This window comes from Phalacrocorax carbo, chromosome 2 (genome assembly GCF_963921805.1).
Source record: "Phalacrocorax carbo chromosome 2, bPhaCar2.1, whole genome shotgun sequence".
Lineage (NCBI taxonomy): Eukaryota > Metazoa > Chordata > Aves > Suliformes > Phalacrocoracidae > Phalacrocorax > Phalacrocorax carbo.
Genome location: NC_087514.1, coordinates 52,760,518 through 52,773,813, shown reverse-complemented (window position 1 = coordinate 52,773,813; position 13,296 = coordinate 52,760,518). Strand labels below are relative to the sequence as shown.

Sequence of the window (13,296 nt, the reverse complement as noted above, 5' to 3'; positions counted from 1 at the left end):
CCCTCGCCTCCCCTCCCTCCCCTCCTCCCGCCGGGGAGAGAGAGAGACCGAGACCCGGAGGGAGACGGTGGCACCGTGGGCGCCGGGCGGGACTGCCGGGCGCAGTTGCTCGGTGTGAGTGGAGGGGGATAAAAAATAATTAAAAAAAAAAAAAAAAAGTGAGGGGGGGTGGAAGGAGAGCGCTTCAACTTCTTCTCTCCCTGCCCAGCAAGGTAAGGGAGCGCTGGGGGGCGCGGGGCTCGACTTCGCTTTCTCGCCGGTTTCTGGGGAGGGCACAAAGGTAGCGGGTCGGGGCGGTGGCAGGAGGGCGGCGGCGCTGCGCTCAGTGTCAGTCACCCCGCAGAGCGGGGGCAGCCGCGGGGGGCTGCGGGCTGCCGGTGGCGCGGCCGGTGTCACTGGTGAGCCGCCGGTGCCCTCCCCCGTCTGGGCTCCAGCTCTTTGTTACCGTCCTTTTGGACCGGGGAGGGGGAAGAGATGACACCGCTCCGATGGGGCAAGGCGGGACAAGGCGGGAGAGCCCTGTCCGGGAGGCTGTGGAAGCAAAGCGTGCGGGCGGCAAAGCCCGGGGGAGCAGGGGGGAGGCGGGCGCGGGGGGTGCAGGTGGTTCTGCTGGAGAGCGGGCGGGCGGCGGGCTCCCCCGCCCCGCGCTGCCATGCGGGCGGCCGCCGGCAGGGGGCTCGGCTGCCTCGCCCCTCCGCGTCCGGGGGAGGCTTCGCCTGAAGGGGGGAGCGCCGGCGGTGGTCGGCCTTGGGGGCGGGCGGAGCGGGGAGGCGTTGTTTGGGGGGCATTTCTGGACATGTGCAGGTGGGTTTTGAGGAGGGGAGGACAGGTCGCCGGGTCTCCGTCCCAGAGGGGGGGGTCTGTCCCTGTCGTGGAGAGGCGGTGGTGTCCCCGGGCGGCCAGGCAACCCGACGGGCAGCGCCGGACGGGCCGGGCACCGGGGGCAGGCTGCCGTCGCGAGTCCTGTCACAGGCGGCCCCTCGGTGATTCCCTTCACCCTGGTGACGGCCGATCGACGGGACTTGTTTGGTGCCGGGAAGTAAAGGCGGGGGGGCGGGGGGGGTGGGGGGGCGGGGGGGCGGAAAGCGCCTCCGAGGGACCCGGGCCGGCCGTGCAAGGCAGCTGACAGGTTCCTGAGGGGGCGCCCCGCCGCCCGCCCCGGACAGCGGTGAGGTACCGCCGGGCTCGGCCCCTCCACCCCGGCGCTCCCCCGGCTGCCCTGAAACCTCCCGAACGTGAAAACTTTAAACCATAGGATTTCGGCCAACCCAGAGGATGGGCCAAGGGTTGCTGTTTGTTTAGGGCCCAAGCCTGCAAATATTTACCCGTATTCTGAAATTTAAGAATTATCAATGGTCAGATGTGTTTAAAGTGCAGGAGACTTTTTAAGGTACCTGCTGGAAAAATATTTCCCGCGTCTGCGGCTTGTCAGTATGTTTGCTTTAAATACACTGAAGGTGTGACCTTTTTTACATAACTTCATTCCCCTTTCTTTCAATTGGTGACTCTTACACCTTCTCCACTGAATGGCGTTTTAAGTATTACTGAAATAATATTTCATATGCTTCATACTTCGTGGATACTTTCTTACAAAGGGCTTTTTAAAAGATTGAAATAAAAGGCTGTGGAAGAATAAAGTATGTCTTATTTCCTGACTAGGAATAACTGAAGCATAATGTTGCGGGGTTTTTTTACAATTATTGCTGTTGTTCAGAGCCGAGAGTGAAGCAAGTAGGTGTGTATTTCAGTTGCAGATATAGTTATATATGTGACCTCTGAGAGGACAGCTAAAGCTTTCTGTGCTTCTAAATACTGTAATGCACACTGAAGTTTGGATTTTGTTAAGGGGTATGCCCTCTAAAGAAAAACAAGGATGGGTCTTCCATTGATAGAAAAGCTTATTACGTATGCACTAGTGGGATTAACAAAAGTTCTTTGAAAAATATTAAAACTTATCCTGAAGTATTTGCTTGTGGCTAGGACAAAAGCACTTATGGAGCTGGTGGATTAACTTTTTAAATACCTCTTTTAAAGGAATAATGATAGTGTGAGGATTCTCAGAGCTGCTGAGAAATGTTTATTTATTCCTTGTCTTAACACTTTTTGAACGTATTTGAACGTATTTTGAATGTATGCATACTTTTTTCTCATGTACTCTCAAGTATTTTTCAACAGCATGCTCCAGAAAGTCAATGAATAATGTTCAATATGTGCCTACCTCTTTAAAGGGTTGGGCACCAAGCCCTGAAGGTTTAGTTATACATCTGTTAATACAGATAACAAATACAGCATATGTTTTTGTTTATTGTTGGTAGTGTTAGTGCAAAACAAATTTTTGGCTAAGGTGTTTAACAGAAACAGAGTTTAGTTATAAAAAACGGTATGTACCTACCAGGAATTTTTATTAGTTGGCTTTGGCTCTAGATAATGTAACAATCAGAAATAGTGATGATTTTTTTGGTAATGCAGTTCTTAAGCCCAGAATATAAAACTAAAGGAAATAATCGGTAATAGGCAACCTGATTACTGAGCTTTCACTGGGATAATTAAAATATGTGAAGTTTCTTAAGATCTCATGAGGGGATCACAGATGAAAGGAGGGGTGATCTGACTGTGTGAAAAGTTTGTCTAGAACTCAAAAAAGCACCTTTGGTTCAAGGTCTTCTTAAACAGATAACTTTTGGCATTGATATTTGACGGTTCAACAAGTCATGTCCAAAGTATTCTGCAGATACAAGGAAGAAGAAAACTTGGTAGTGTAATTTAGGAGGCTCCAATTAGTTACTATTGGATGGGAATGAAACTATTTTTCTAAGGGAAATCTGGAAAAGTATCTCTACCGTAGAGCCTACCATATTATGAATGCTGGGCTGTTCATTCAGCGTAAAACCATACTCAGTATAATGTCAAAAATATACTCTTGGAAATCTTATTAGTGATAGCTAAAAAAAGAGATTGAATGCATCTCTCTATGATTTTCAGTGTTTCTAGGAAATTTTGCGTGGGCATAAAACTGTAAGGATTTTGCTTTCAGTGGTATAACCTTTTGTAGTGTCTTTCTTATTAAACATTTTAGAGTGGTTTTTAAAAGTGCTTTTATGCTTTGTATGGTTCTGTACCATATGTTTTGTATTTAATTCTTTGAATGACCACTGAAGTGCAGCCAACTTCGGGTGAATGTGGCAACTGTTAACTAGCGCTTAGCAACAGTGCACAATAATCAAGACGGGAAGTGAAGAAGAATACCATGTCTAATTGAAACTACAGGGGGTATTTAGGTAGGTAGGATGTAATTAACAAAACCTGGAGCTTGGACATGATATTAAGGCATCACATCTTTACTCTTGTAAAAAGGATTTCACAATCATTAAAGCAAAAAACATTTCAGGTTTTTGGTTTTATGCCTCAGATGGATAGCCTCTTTGAGACGTACGTTTTTTGCCTATTCTTGCATCATCATTTCTTGCAGTTAATGCAAAAGACATGTTTTCCTTTGCTTCTAAAACGGAATTGTGAAAAGGAGGACTGCTGGGAAGACTGACAAATGAAGGAGTAATAAGCCTTGACATTTTGACAATGATGTCTTTTAGAGAATTAGTCCCGTGAACTAGAGTTCATTAGATATAGCAAGTGATTAAGATATCTCTAATATTCTGAAACATTACAGCGGCAGTCATAAAACAACACTAAATTTTTACAATTACTGTGTTGTTTTCTCTAAGAATCATTGACTTCCCTTAAATCCTGTCTTGTCATGACATTCCTGAAAGTGTTGTGAGAAGTGTTGTAAGAATATTTGTTCAAAGCACTTTTGCCTAAGAGAGTTTCAGTTTCATTCTGTAAAAATTCCAAACCTGATCATTTTGTTTCATGCTGTATTTTATGTGGAGATATATTCATGGACCAATTTTATGCCTGGTATATCCTGAACACATCTTTTTTTCTAAGAACTCTGAAAATATCCTCATATAATAAGGAGAGAACTAGTAAATGAATTTTCAGTGAATCATTACAGAGGGTCATTTGCAGTGCTGAGCATGGCTAGTATAGTCCCTGCTAATGGATTCAAACTTGCAGGTACGTAGTGAAGATGAACCAAAAACAAAGAGCCATGTTGTGAAGGTGCTTATAGTGGTGAACTATCCAGTAGCAGTAGGCTCATAGTATTTTAATAGAATAATTAATGTTTTTATAATCCAAAAGAAGAAACACAGAATGTCTGTTGGAGGAACTTGTGGATGACAGAAATTTGGAACAGTGTCTAATTACAATTGGAACAGCCAGATTTTATATATTGCTGTGGTTGGCTTGGAGGTATCAAGTAGAATTATGGAGTTCCTTATAGAAATGACACTAAAATGTAATTATTTTTGTTTTGGGTGACTCCTGAAGCCATGTCAGCTCATTTCTGTTGTCTTACTATATCAGATGGTAATGTCACAGCTTCTGTGAAATTGTTTTGTGACATGAGAGGCCATAGAGAACTGTGTAAATGACTACTTTCGTTGAAGTGTATTTAATGTAATTCTCATTAAGTTAGCATTTTAAGTTCCATGGCACTTCAGAGGTTTAATTAAAAAAAAAACAAACCAAACCAAAACATATACCTGATCTGAAGACCTTACAGCATGTATTGTCAAATGTTTTGGTTAACTTGCATTTAATCAATGCTTAATTTTTTTTAATTACAGTTATACTACAGAAACTAATGAAATGTTCATAAAATGTAAAAGATTGGAAGAACTGTGTATTGTGACATAAAATCACCAGAAGAGTAAGATGGTAGGGAGCAGTCTGCATCAGTACGACAAGATCTGATAAAAACAGTCAATTCATATTCCCCATGAAAGGTTTTAGAGAGGTTTTGAATTAGTTTTTGAATTTGATGGAGCTATGAACAGCAAAACAGTGTGGGCAGACTTAAGATACTGTTGCTTAAGAGATTACCAGACATCTGTCGTAGTGGTTCCAGTGGTCTGAAATGCACTCTATTAATACTGGGGCTTTTTATCTTTTTAAAATGAAAACTCATCTGTGCTTCTCACCAAAAGTAATAGGGCTTCCCTGGAACATAGAGTGTGAAGTTGCTAAGGTTAGTTAGATGGCTAACTATTTTAAATCAATGCATTTAGGGTCGCAAATGCAATTGAACATTTTGTTAGTACCTCTGTCTCGTTGAACCTAATTGTGCTGCATATCCCTCCGCAGCACCAATTTCACAGCACAGATTCCTCTGTTGAATGGAGTGTACACCACCAAAATTTCAGATAAATCAGTAGCTTTCTTTGGGAGACAGTTTAGGCTGCTGTTTTCCTCCAGACCCATGCAGCATTTAAATTTGCTTCATAAAGAAGTATTAGTGTGCATATGAAATGTTTCCCTCTACCATTCTATATATTTGAGAGATATTAGGCTTCCCCTCCCCTTTCTTTTATAATGCTGCCTCCAACTTCACAGCTTACCTTCTTGTAGACTCTCGGGTCTCAAGACATAAGGAAACATAAGGAGACCTTTTCTGGGAGTTTGATAGTTAAATTATGCTTTTAATTTGGTGGGATTTTTTCCCCCTGTTAATTCCGATTATCTTTTGAAAGATAGAGATCGTTCATATGCAATTTTAATGCCAGTGCTCAGTGAGGCTGTGTGTACCCTGAGTTGCATGGTCCCTCCCTTCTTGTGTTATCAGTTGAGAGTAATTAGTAGAGAGTTTGGAAATGGCTGCGTGCCTGATCCTCCACAATATTCCTAGTAAAGAGGAAATGACCACTTTTTAAAAACTGAAATGTGGCACAGCATCCTTGGTTTAGTGAGACTGGAGCTCTTTGGAGCCTCCTCGGTTGTACCCACGTCAGAGCGCTGTTGTGGCAGTAAGGAAGAGCAGTTCCCAACAGCCGAGTTCAACTGCTTCTGGCGCTGTAAGGAACCTGGGCAACTACCTCTTTACACTGGAGTCACTGGTGAATAGGGACATTCACAGCAGAGCTTTGTAAGCATTACTGTTGCCTACCCATGTTACTGATGTCTCAGGATAAAGAATGGATGTGGCAAAACCTTGTCTTGATGGCTGTCAGTTTGGGATTTGGAGAGAGCCAAGCCCTCCATTCCCTGTCCTGAGCCATGTGTCCTTCCACTGTTGGTGTAGTACTTTGTTGCTATTAGTTCTCTGCTTACTATCCCCTTGGTAATAAGGTGTTGGTTGTAATGTGGTGTTTCACAGTGTGCAATTGCATATCAGTCTTGCCGTTCAGGAGATCATGCCATCTGCTTTTACTGCTCTTGTTCCTGCCTTACTGACCATCTCCCTGTGGCTTGTCAGGAAGCCCCCCAAATTCTGTGTTCCTTTAGGGCCTTAGGTGGCTTTATGCTCCTGTCCTTTCACATTTTCAATTAACTTTGAGAACAGTTGTTTCATAAAGGAAGCTTAATCTTGTAATTTCTTTAAACTGTTTGTATAGAATCAGATTCTTTGTGCAAGTAGGTGATTCCTTTGGGAAAACTGGGAATTAGGTCTTGATTTTTACAGCAACAGTGCCCTTCACCGCATCAAGAAAAGGGAAAGAGTTTCCTGCCAATCATGTTATATGTGACGTTTAAGAACATGCTGGTTTCCTAGTCTTGTAAAAAACACTGTCAAAAATTTATTTGTGTAGATGAAATGTTAAAACATTATTGTTGTTACTCTTTCTAATCTTAATCTTTTAAAGGGAAAATTCTGGCTGTGAGAACAATAAGAATTAGGTGGATTAGGCAAGTGATCAGTACCAGCTCACAGAGGAGCAATTGTGAAGAAAACCTAAGGGGAGGGGAGGGAGAGGGCAAAGCTTTCCGAGAAGACTTTAAATCCTCGGACAGAGGCACACGGAGCTGCTGATGGTGTATTTAAAAGCAGAAGTTCAGAGTGAAAAATACGCATATCCTCAGGGTCCTGATTGCAGCAGTTTTAGCAAATTTTGAAGGTTAGCTCTTGCCAAATTTTTTTTGGATTAGGAGAGTTAGCTCTCAGTTTCCAAGACTTTCGAGGAGGGGGAAGATGACTTGCCTACCAGACTGTTATTTCACCTTCTTCCTTCAGGTCCACAATCATGTTTTTAGCAGATATAGGAGGCAAGCTGGATTTCAAGGGCATCAAGATTAAAACCTTAGTTTTGCAAGCTTTTGTCTTGAGCTATGGAATCTTTAGAAATTAAACAGCAGGATGTCTAAACATACAGTCTTGTTTTGTTTTGTAGCATTAACTTAGTAATACGCTTCTTTCTTACTACGTGCATGAGAGTGTGTTGGGTGCTACGTGGAAAATGCATACGCAGTTGTCTCCTCCAGAAGTCCCCTAAACTGTAGACTGGACAAACTAGAGAGGATAGTGTGTGTGTGTGCACGTGCGCACATATATACTTCTAGAGATGTATATATACATACATACACACTTATACATATATATATATGAAAGAGAAAAGAACATGAATTAGAAGTGCTGGGGTCTAATATAATAATGGTCCAATGTCTTAATGGGTCATAGGATTCTTTTTCTTGAATGATTGCTTGTCTGAGATGCTTTATATTTGTCTGTACTCTGTTTTGTTCACAGTTTGACTTTAGATGTGTGTATAGCTAGACCAGGAGTTCTTAGTGTGTAGTAGATATGCCACTAGTAATGCTACTCAAAACAGTATGCCTCAGAAGCTCTTAAACAAAAGTCACCACCAAAAAACCACTTCAATTTTGAACAGCAGATGCGACCTTGTGGCAGAAAAGCCTGAGGAAAAAAAAAAGGGCATTCTTCTGACTGCTGTCAGCTATCATAATGAACAGTGTTTGCTTGCTGACTGTCCAGCATGATGGTTTTATTGAGAGATGTCTTGTGCCTGACGGCTGTGCAGATGAATGCTCAATTTTCAGCTGTAGCACAGCTGGCTGGCTTTCTGTCAGGCTTGGCTTTGGGGTGATTCCGGTTGTGATGTGGATTTGGTGTAGAAAGATGGAGGCTATGCTTGTGATAGGGGTTAAGGACACCCCTACACAGTGCAGTATAGGTTTTCTAGCTCCGTTTGCTGTCACTCTAGTAAATCCATTTCTGATTATGTGCTAAGGCCCGACAGATTAAGTGCTGATTTGAACTTGTGAAGTTGCATGTGTGTGTTGCCAGAGTTCCTCCCAATGCAAAAGGCAAACCTCTATAACCTGTAGGTTCAGAACAGCTGAAAATTAATCCTAACAATGTTGCTTACATGTCTCTTTAAAGAAAAAAAAAGGTTTGCTTTTGATCACCATGTTTAAAGGATGCTGTCCCAGCAGTGTAATAAATGAGAACTGGATCTGGGACTTACTTTCAGTAAAAGACAGTATTCTTCCAGATGCTTTTTAATTGAATTGTCCTGTGAAAATGGGCTCAACTTTGAATTTAGTGGCATGTAGTTCAGGGTCTTAGGGCTGAAAAAGAGATAGGAATGCAACAGATGCTGCATAGTTTTGGTACTTCTGATGTCTGATGATACTGATATCTCTAAGCTTGTGTTCTCTATTCTGATTCACTATATAAACAAGCACAGCATGAACCGCAATGTATAACCTTGACACATGACTGGATATTTGCTTTGTACTTCATTAGCAGTTTGTCCAAATTGCAAAAACTGTGTATTGGGAAACAGATAAAGTATTTGCATCGATAAAACATTTAACTTTCTTTGAGAAATAACTGTATTTTGTGCCTCGGACTTTTTAAGACATGGACCTTCAGTTCTTGTGTCTAGCTGAGAATAACTGAGAGCCTCACATTTAAATTTGACAGGATAACAAGTAAAAACTATTGATGCGGATCAGCCATGAACCAAAATAACATCAGAACAACATTATACTTTCACAGGATTTCCAACGTGGCCCTTTCTTGAGTGGGAGATTGGACTCGTTGACCTTCAGATGGCCTTTCCAGCCTGAGTTATTCTGTGGTTCTGTTGTTTGTTGTAAAGTGGGGTAGTACAAACCCCATAAAACTGGGCAGTATTACGTACTGGTAAGACACAGCTTCCTGAAACAATTGATGTGGCCCAAGGGCTTTGCAGACATAGTCAAGGAACAGGCTACTGGCAGTATGAACTGTTTTGGTAGCCTGCTCTCTGTCGCCTTCTTTCTGGCTGTTTTTCTGCTCTGTGCTAGATGTGCTTGCTCTATGTCATCAGAAATACATGCTGACTGCATATCGAGCCACACATATCAACAGAGAGACACAGTGAGTTCTGTTACTGGCAGCTGTCTGCAGGTCTTGTCATGTTACTGGATAGCAACCCCGAAATGGTCTGGCAATTGCAGCATCTCTGGGAAGGCTGGAAAGTGGGGGTGACTCTGTAAGAGGTTGTTTGGCCTTCCTGGGATGGAAGATTGAGCATCAAAGGTCAATAATGATACCTGATGGATTGACTTTGATGCATTGTCTGAAATCTTTCTAGATTAATGGTCATAATCAAACATTTTACTGTGAGGAAACTTAAAATAAGCCCAGTATTATTAATTCTAAGGCTTTTCAGGACTAAAAGAAAGCATGCATAAAAAGGAGAAACTTGTTTATGTTGTTTCAGTCAATCCCTTCTACTTATTATTTTGTTAATTGGTGAGATTTGGGAATTGCTGTTCGCAGTTACATGCCCTTGTGCATCTTTCTGATAACTGAGTCATATGGGTGCCCATATGTTTTATTTTTCTGGACATATTGATGCTTATGTGATGATGCAGTATGTGGGTTGCAGTGTCCCTCTAGCTGCCATATTCTAGCTGGACGTACTCCATATGTAGAGGAGAAACAGCCAAGTGTGGAAAGAGGCGGGTGGTGCTTTTTAGTTGCAGTTATGAAAGGAGGAATGGAGCCTGGATGACAACGTACCTTTTCCTGCTCCACATGATTATCTGAATAAACGCTGGGAAGTTGAGGTTTATTATATAAAAAACACAGCAAGGGGGAAAGAAGGACTAGAAATTGGCAGCTAGAAATTGAATGTTCTTCGAGAAACTCAATTTTAGGAAGAAGTTGACAGGCAAGTTAACAAGGGCCAGAGAGTAGAACTGTTTTATGATTCATAACTAATCCTTTGCCCCAAGGACAGAAAATTCGTGTAGTTGAGGCCAATGCCCAGAAGGAGGCTGGCCTCAGGATGAATTCATTACAACAATTTTGTCCGCCCTGTTCCAAAGTGCAGCTCATGCTGAAAGGGACTGATAAATTTCTCATTAAAAAATGCTTGTTGAAAATGAGGTCTATTCTGTGTGGTGTCACAGTGCCTTTCTGATCTGAAATAAATCACATAAACTGTGTTTCTTTCAGTCAGCGCACAGAGATAAGAGAATACACTGGTGAACCTTCTTGTGTCCATACTGTCATTATATGTGCCAGGAAAAATAGCCCAAAACTATGAATACTTAAGGAGAAAACAGTTTAAGAGTAATGGACTCTTTTGAAATGGGTTGATGTCAAATTGGTGAGTAAACAGTTAAATGCAATGTCACCATATAGCCATATGAAGGATAATATTCAGATTGTGATTTTCTTTGTTTTAGAAATGAGGCTTGCAATGATGTATCTGCAGTCATTACTGGCTTGCCTATCCCTGATGTTTTGTAATTCTTTCTCTGTTTCTACAGCTGGACTTATTTTTACTTGACAGAGCTTTTAACTGATGATCACTGTTGTTTACCATTCTATTCCTTCTCCTAGCCTTTACTGGAGAGGAGCACTATTATGATTTTAGTAAGATTTTTGTAATCAGTTGATCTTTGGGTTCCACTTCTGCTACTACTGAATTATTTGCTATTGAGAAAACATGTTTTTGTAACTTCAGCTTAAGCTTAGTACATCTGATCAGAGCAGGTCAGAGGTAACTTGGGGATTGTTCTTGTGTTTTGAACACAGCCAATTGCTATTATGTTCCATGGCAAAAAAGATGGGGATTTGTTTGTATCCTTTACAGATACAGATTTAAGCTTTATTTTGCTGGAGAATGGCTTAGTTCAAGGTGGAGAGTCAAGTTAAACCTAATATAATAATAGACTGAGTTAGGAGACTTGGAGTTCTAAGCTAGCAGTTTGAGAGCTAGAGAATCCAAAGAAAATCTGTAGTGATTTTTTTTTTTTTAAGAATAAGATCCTGGAAAGCAGGCTCTTTCCTGCTCCTTCATAGAATCCTGTGATTCTCCTGAATGTAGTATGAAACCTCACTTCATAGAATCATAGAATTATGGAGGGAGTTTTGAGGTAAACTTATGTCCTTTTACATTTTGACCAAAATACGTGTTATGTGTCTGGGGATTCCACCTTGGCCAAGGAATATGGAAGTTTCTTTGGTCACTGAAGAAAAGCACAATGGCATACTTAAGAGGGTAAAAGGAAACAACCTTTCTTTCCCCGCTTATGTGGTTATCCCTCTCTTACCATAGCAGAGTGGTGTAAAGGACATATGTGCGAATGTAAGAGAAAAGGCCTCTTCTAAAACTATGAAAAATGCTTACGCAAAACAACAATGTAGGTTTTTTCCCACATGACAGATTATGTACTAGCATGGATATAATATGGGGCTTCTGTTGCCGTGGTATATTTCACACCATTTCCACTGATGTTCAAAAGAAACAAAACTGTTACAGTCCATAATGATTTTAATGTGCTATTGCCAAATTATTAACATGCAACAGAGAAAAATTGTAGTTTTTTCGTGTCTTATTTAGCCAAATTCTGAATGCATTAGAAAAACGGGTATATCCGTTCCTGAGTAACTCTGGGCTAACTAGCATTGCCTGCCTGATCATGGAGCCTAGTTTCAGTAAAGAAGTGGATTTAGCTACCGAGCTCTTGCTAAGCTGTGAAGAGGCAAGGCAAGGCAAAACAGCTGTAAAAACGTTGGTATTGGCTGTGAATTTACATAAATAGCAATATCCTTTCATTTGAATGCTGAGGGTGATATTACAACCTGGTCTTGGGTCTGCAGAAGATCTGGTTTTGCTTCCAAATTCTGCCACTGAGAGGAGACACATGGCTTCTCCGCACCTCAGTTTCCCTGTCTCTAAAATGGGGATGGTGGTCGTCCATCTAGTTTTTTAAGCACTATATTACCGTAATGATCAGTTTTTATAGTATTCTATGGCTGAGCCTAGAGGGACCTTAGTTCAAGTCTCCTTACAGGACCTTGGGCTGCTGAGCCTCTTGCTTTTGTCAGTAAGCTTTAGACATAGTAGACCAAATTGTGTTCTTGGTATACATACAGTTATTAATTTGGCTTTTGTGTTCAAACTTTCTGTTTAATTTCCATTAACTTAATTTTAATTAATTGAATTTAACCATCTCAGTCTCCAGTTTCCCTGCGAGATCCGGTTGCTGTGTGCGGGGAACCCGGGCAGCGTCTTCACCGAGACGGCTTTGTGGTGAAATGGATCCGAAAGTCCAAGGCCCTTCGTCTGCGAAGCAGCCCGCAGCCAGGGCTCTGTTTACCCGCAGTAGCGGTGCTAACCGGGATCTGTGTTGGTATTACAGGAGTGTAGGAAACACCCAGTGGAAATAGGCTAGGCTGTGTCTGGCAGAAGGTCTTAAGCTGGCTAAAGCAAGCAGTAGTTGAGGAGAGGGAGTAAATAAAGCGTTTGCAGGCCACATGCTGTCACAACCTTTCCCCTCCCCCATACCCTCTCTCTTTTTTTTTTTTTTTTTTTTAATTTGGCCATATGTTTTACTAGTCTAAGTATGTGTCAGCGATAATCCAGGCGCCATGCTTGTAGAGGATGATTACCCAGTTTGTTGCCGAAGTGATACTTTTTCTTGTTTTCTTCCCCATTTAATTTTTTTGAGGGTCATAATTATAAAGCTTTTTTTTTTAAAAAAATTGAAGATTACCCTCTTTGTGTGACTAAATATAACTACATCTCTTTTTGTGCCGGCCTGTTACCAGTTTGTATGATAGGGGGTCAAACAAACCGGTTTGTTCTCTGGGTGCTAATCTGAATTTCAGAGCCGCTGTCCTTTACCCCCTGGCTCTCTGCTCCCCTCCCCCTGCTCTCTACAAACAGCCACATCGGGTCTCTTTCTCCTCTCCAACCCCCCTTTCCCCTCCTTCCCTCCCCTGGCCCAGCAGAAAAGTAAATGTCGATTATCTTTTCCTACTCATCCCTTACCCCAAATAGCTGATTCTTACTTAAGGTGGCTGGTGTATGAGAGGATTAATGCTCCAAATATTCAAATGATTTGTAAGTCTGCTGGTCTGTATGTTACATTAAAGATGCTGTGGTGCTTTTGGGGGATTAAATTTTATGGATTTTTATGGGTTAAAGCAGG

General features: G+C 41.9%; 1 protein-coding gene across 9 annotated transcripts in view; it reads left to right on the top strand.

The window, feature by feature from the left end:
• Nucleotides 1-92: 92 nt before the first annotated feature.
• The window catches only part of GREB1L (GREB1 like retinoic acid receptor coactivator), a 140,663-nt gene continuing 127,459 nt past the window's right edge, over nt 93-13,296 (top strand). For 8 of the 9 annotated variants that reach the window (XM_064442904.1, XM_064442902.1, XM_064442900.1 and 5 more), the window contains exon 1: nt 121-212. The gene's annotated coding sequence lies outside the window, so the exon portion shown is untranslated. The other variant, XM_064442898.1, reaches the window with a different exon arrangement.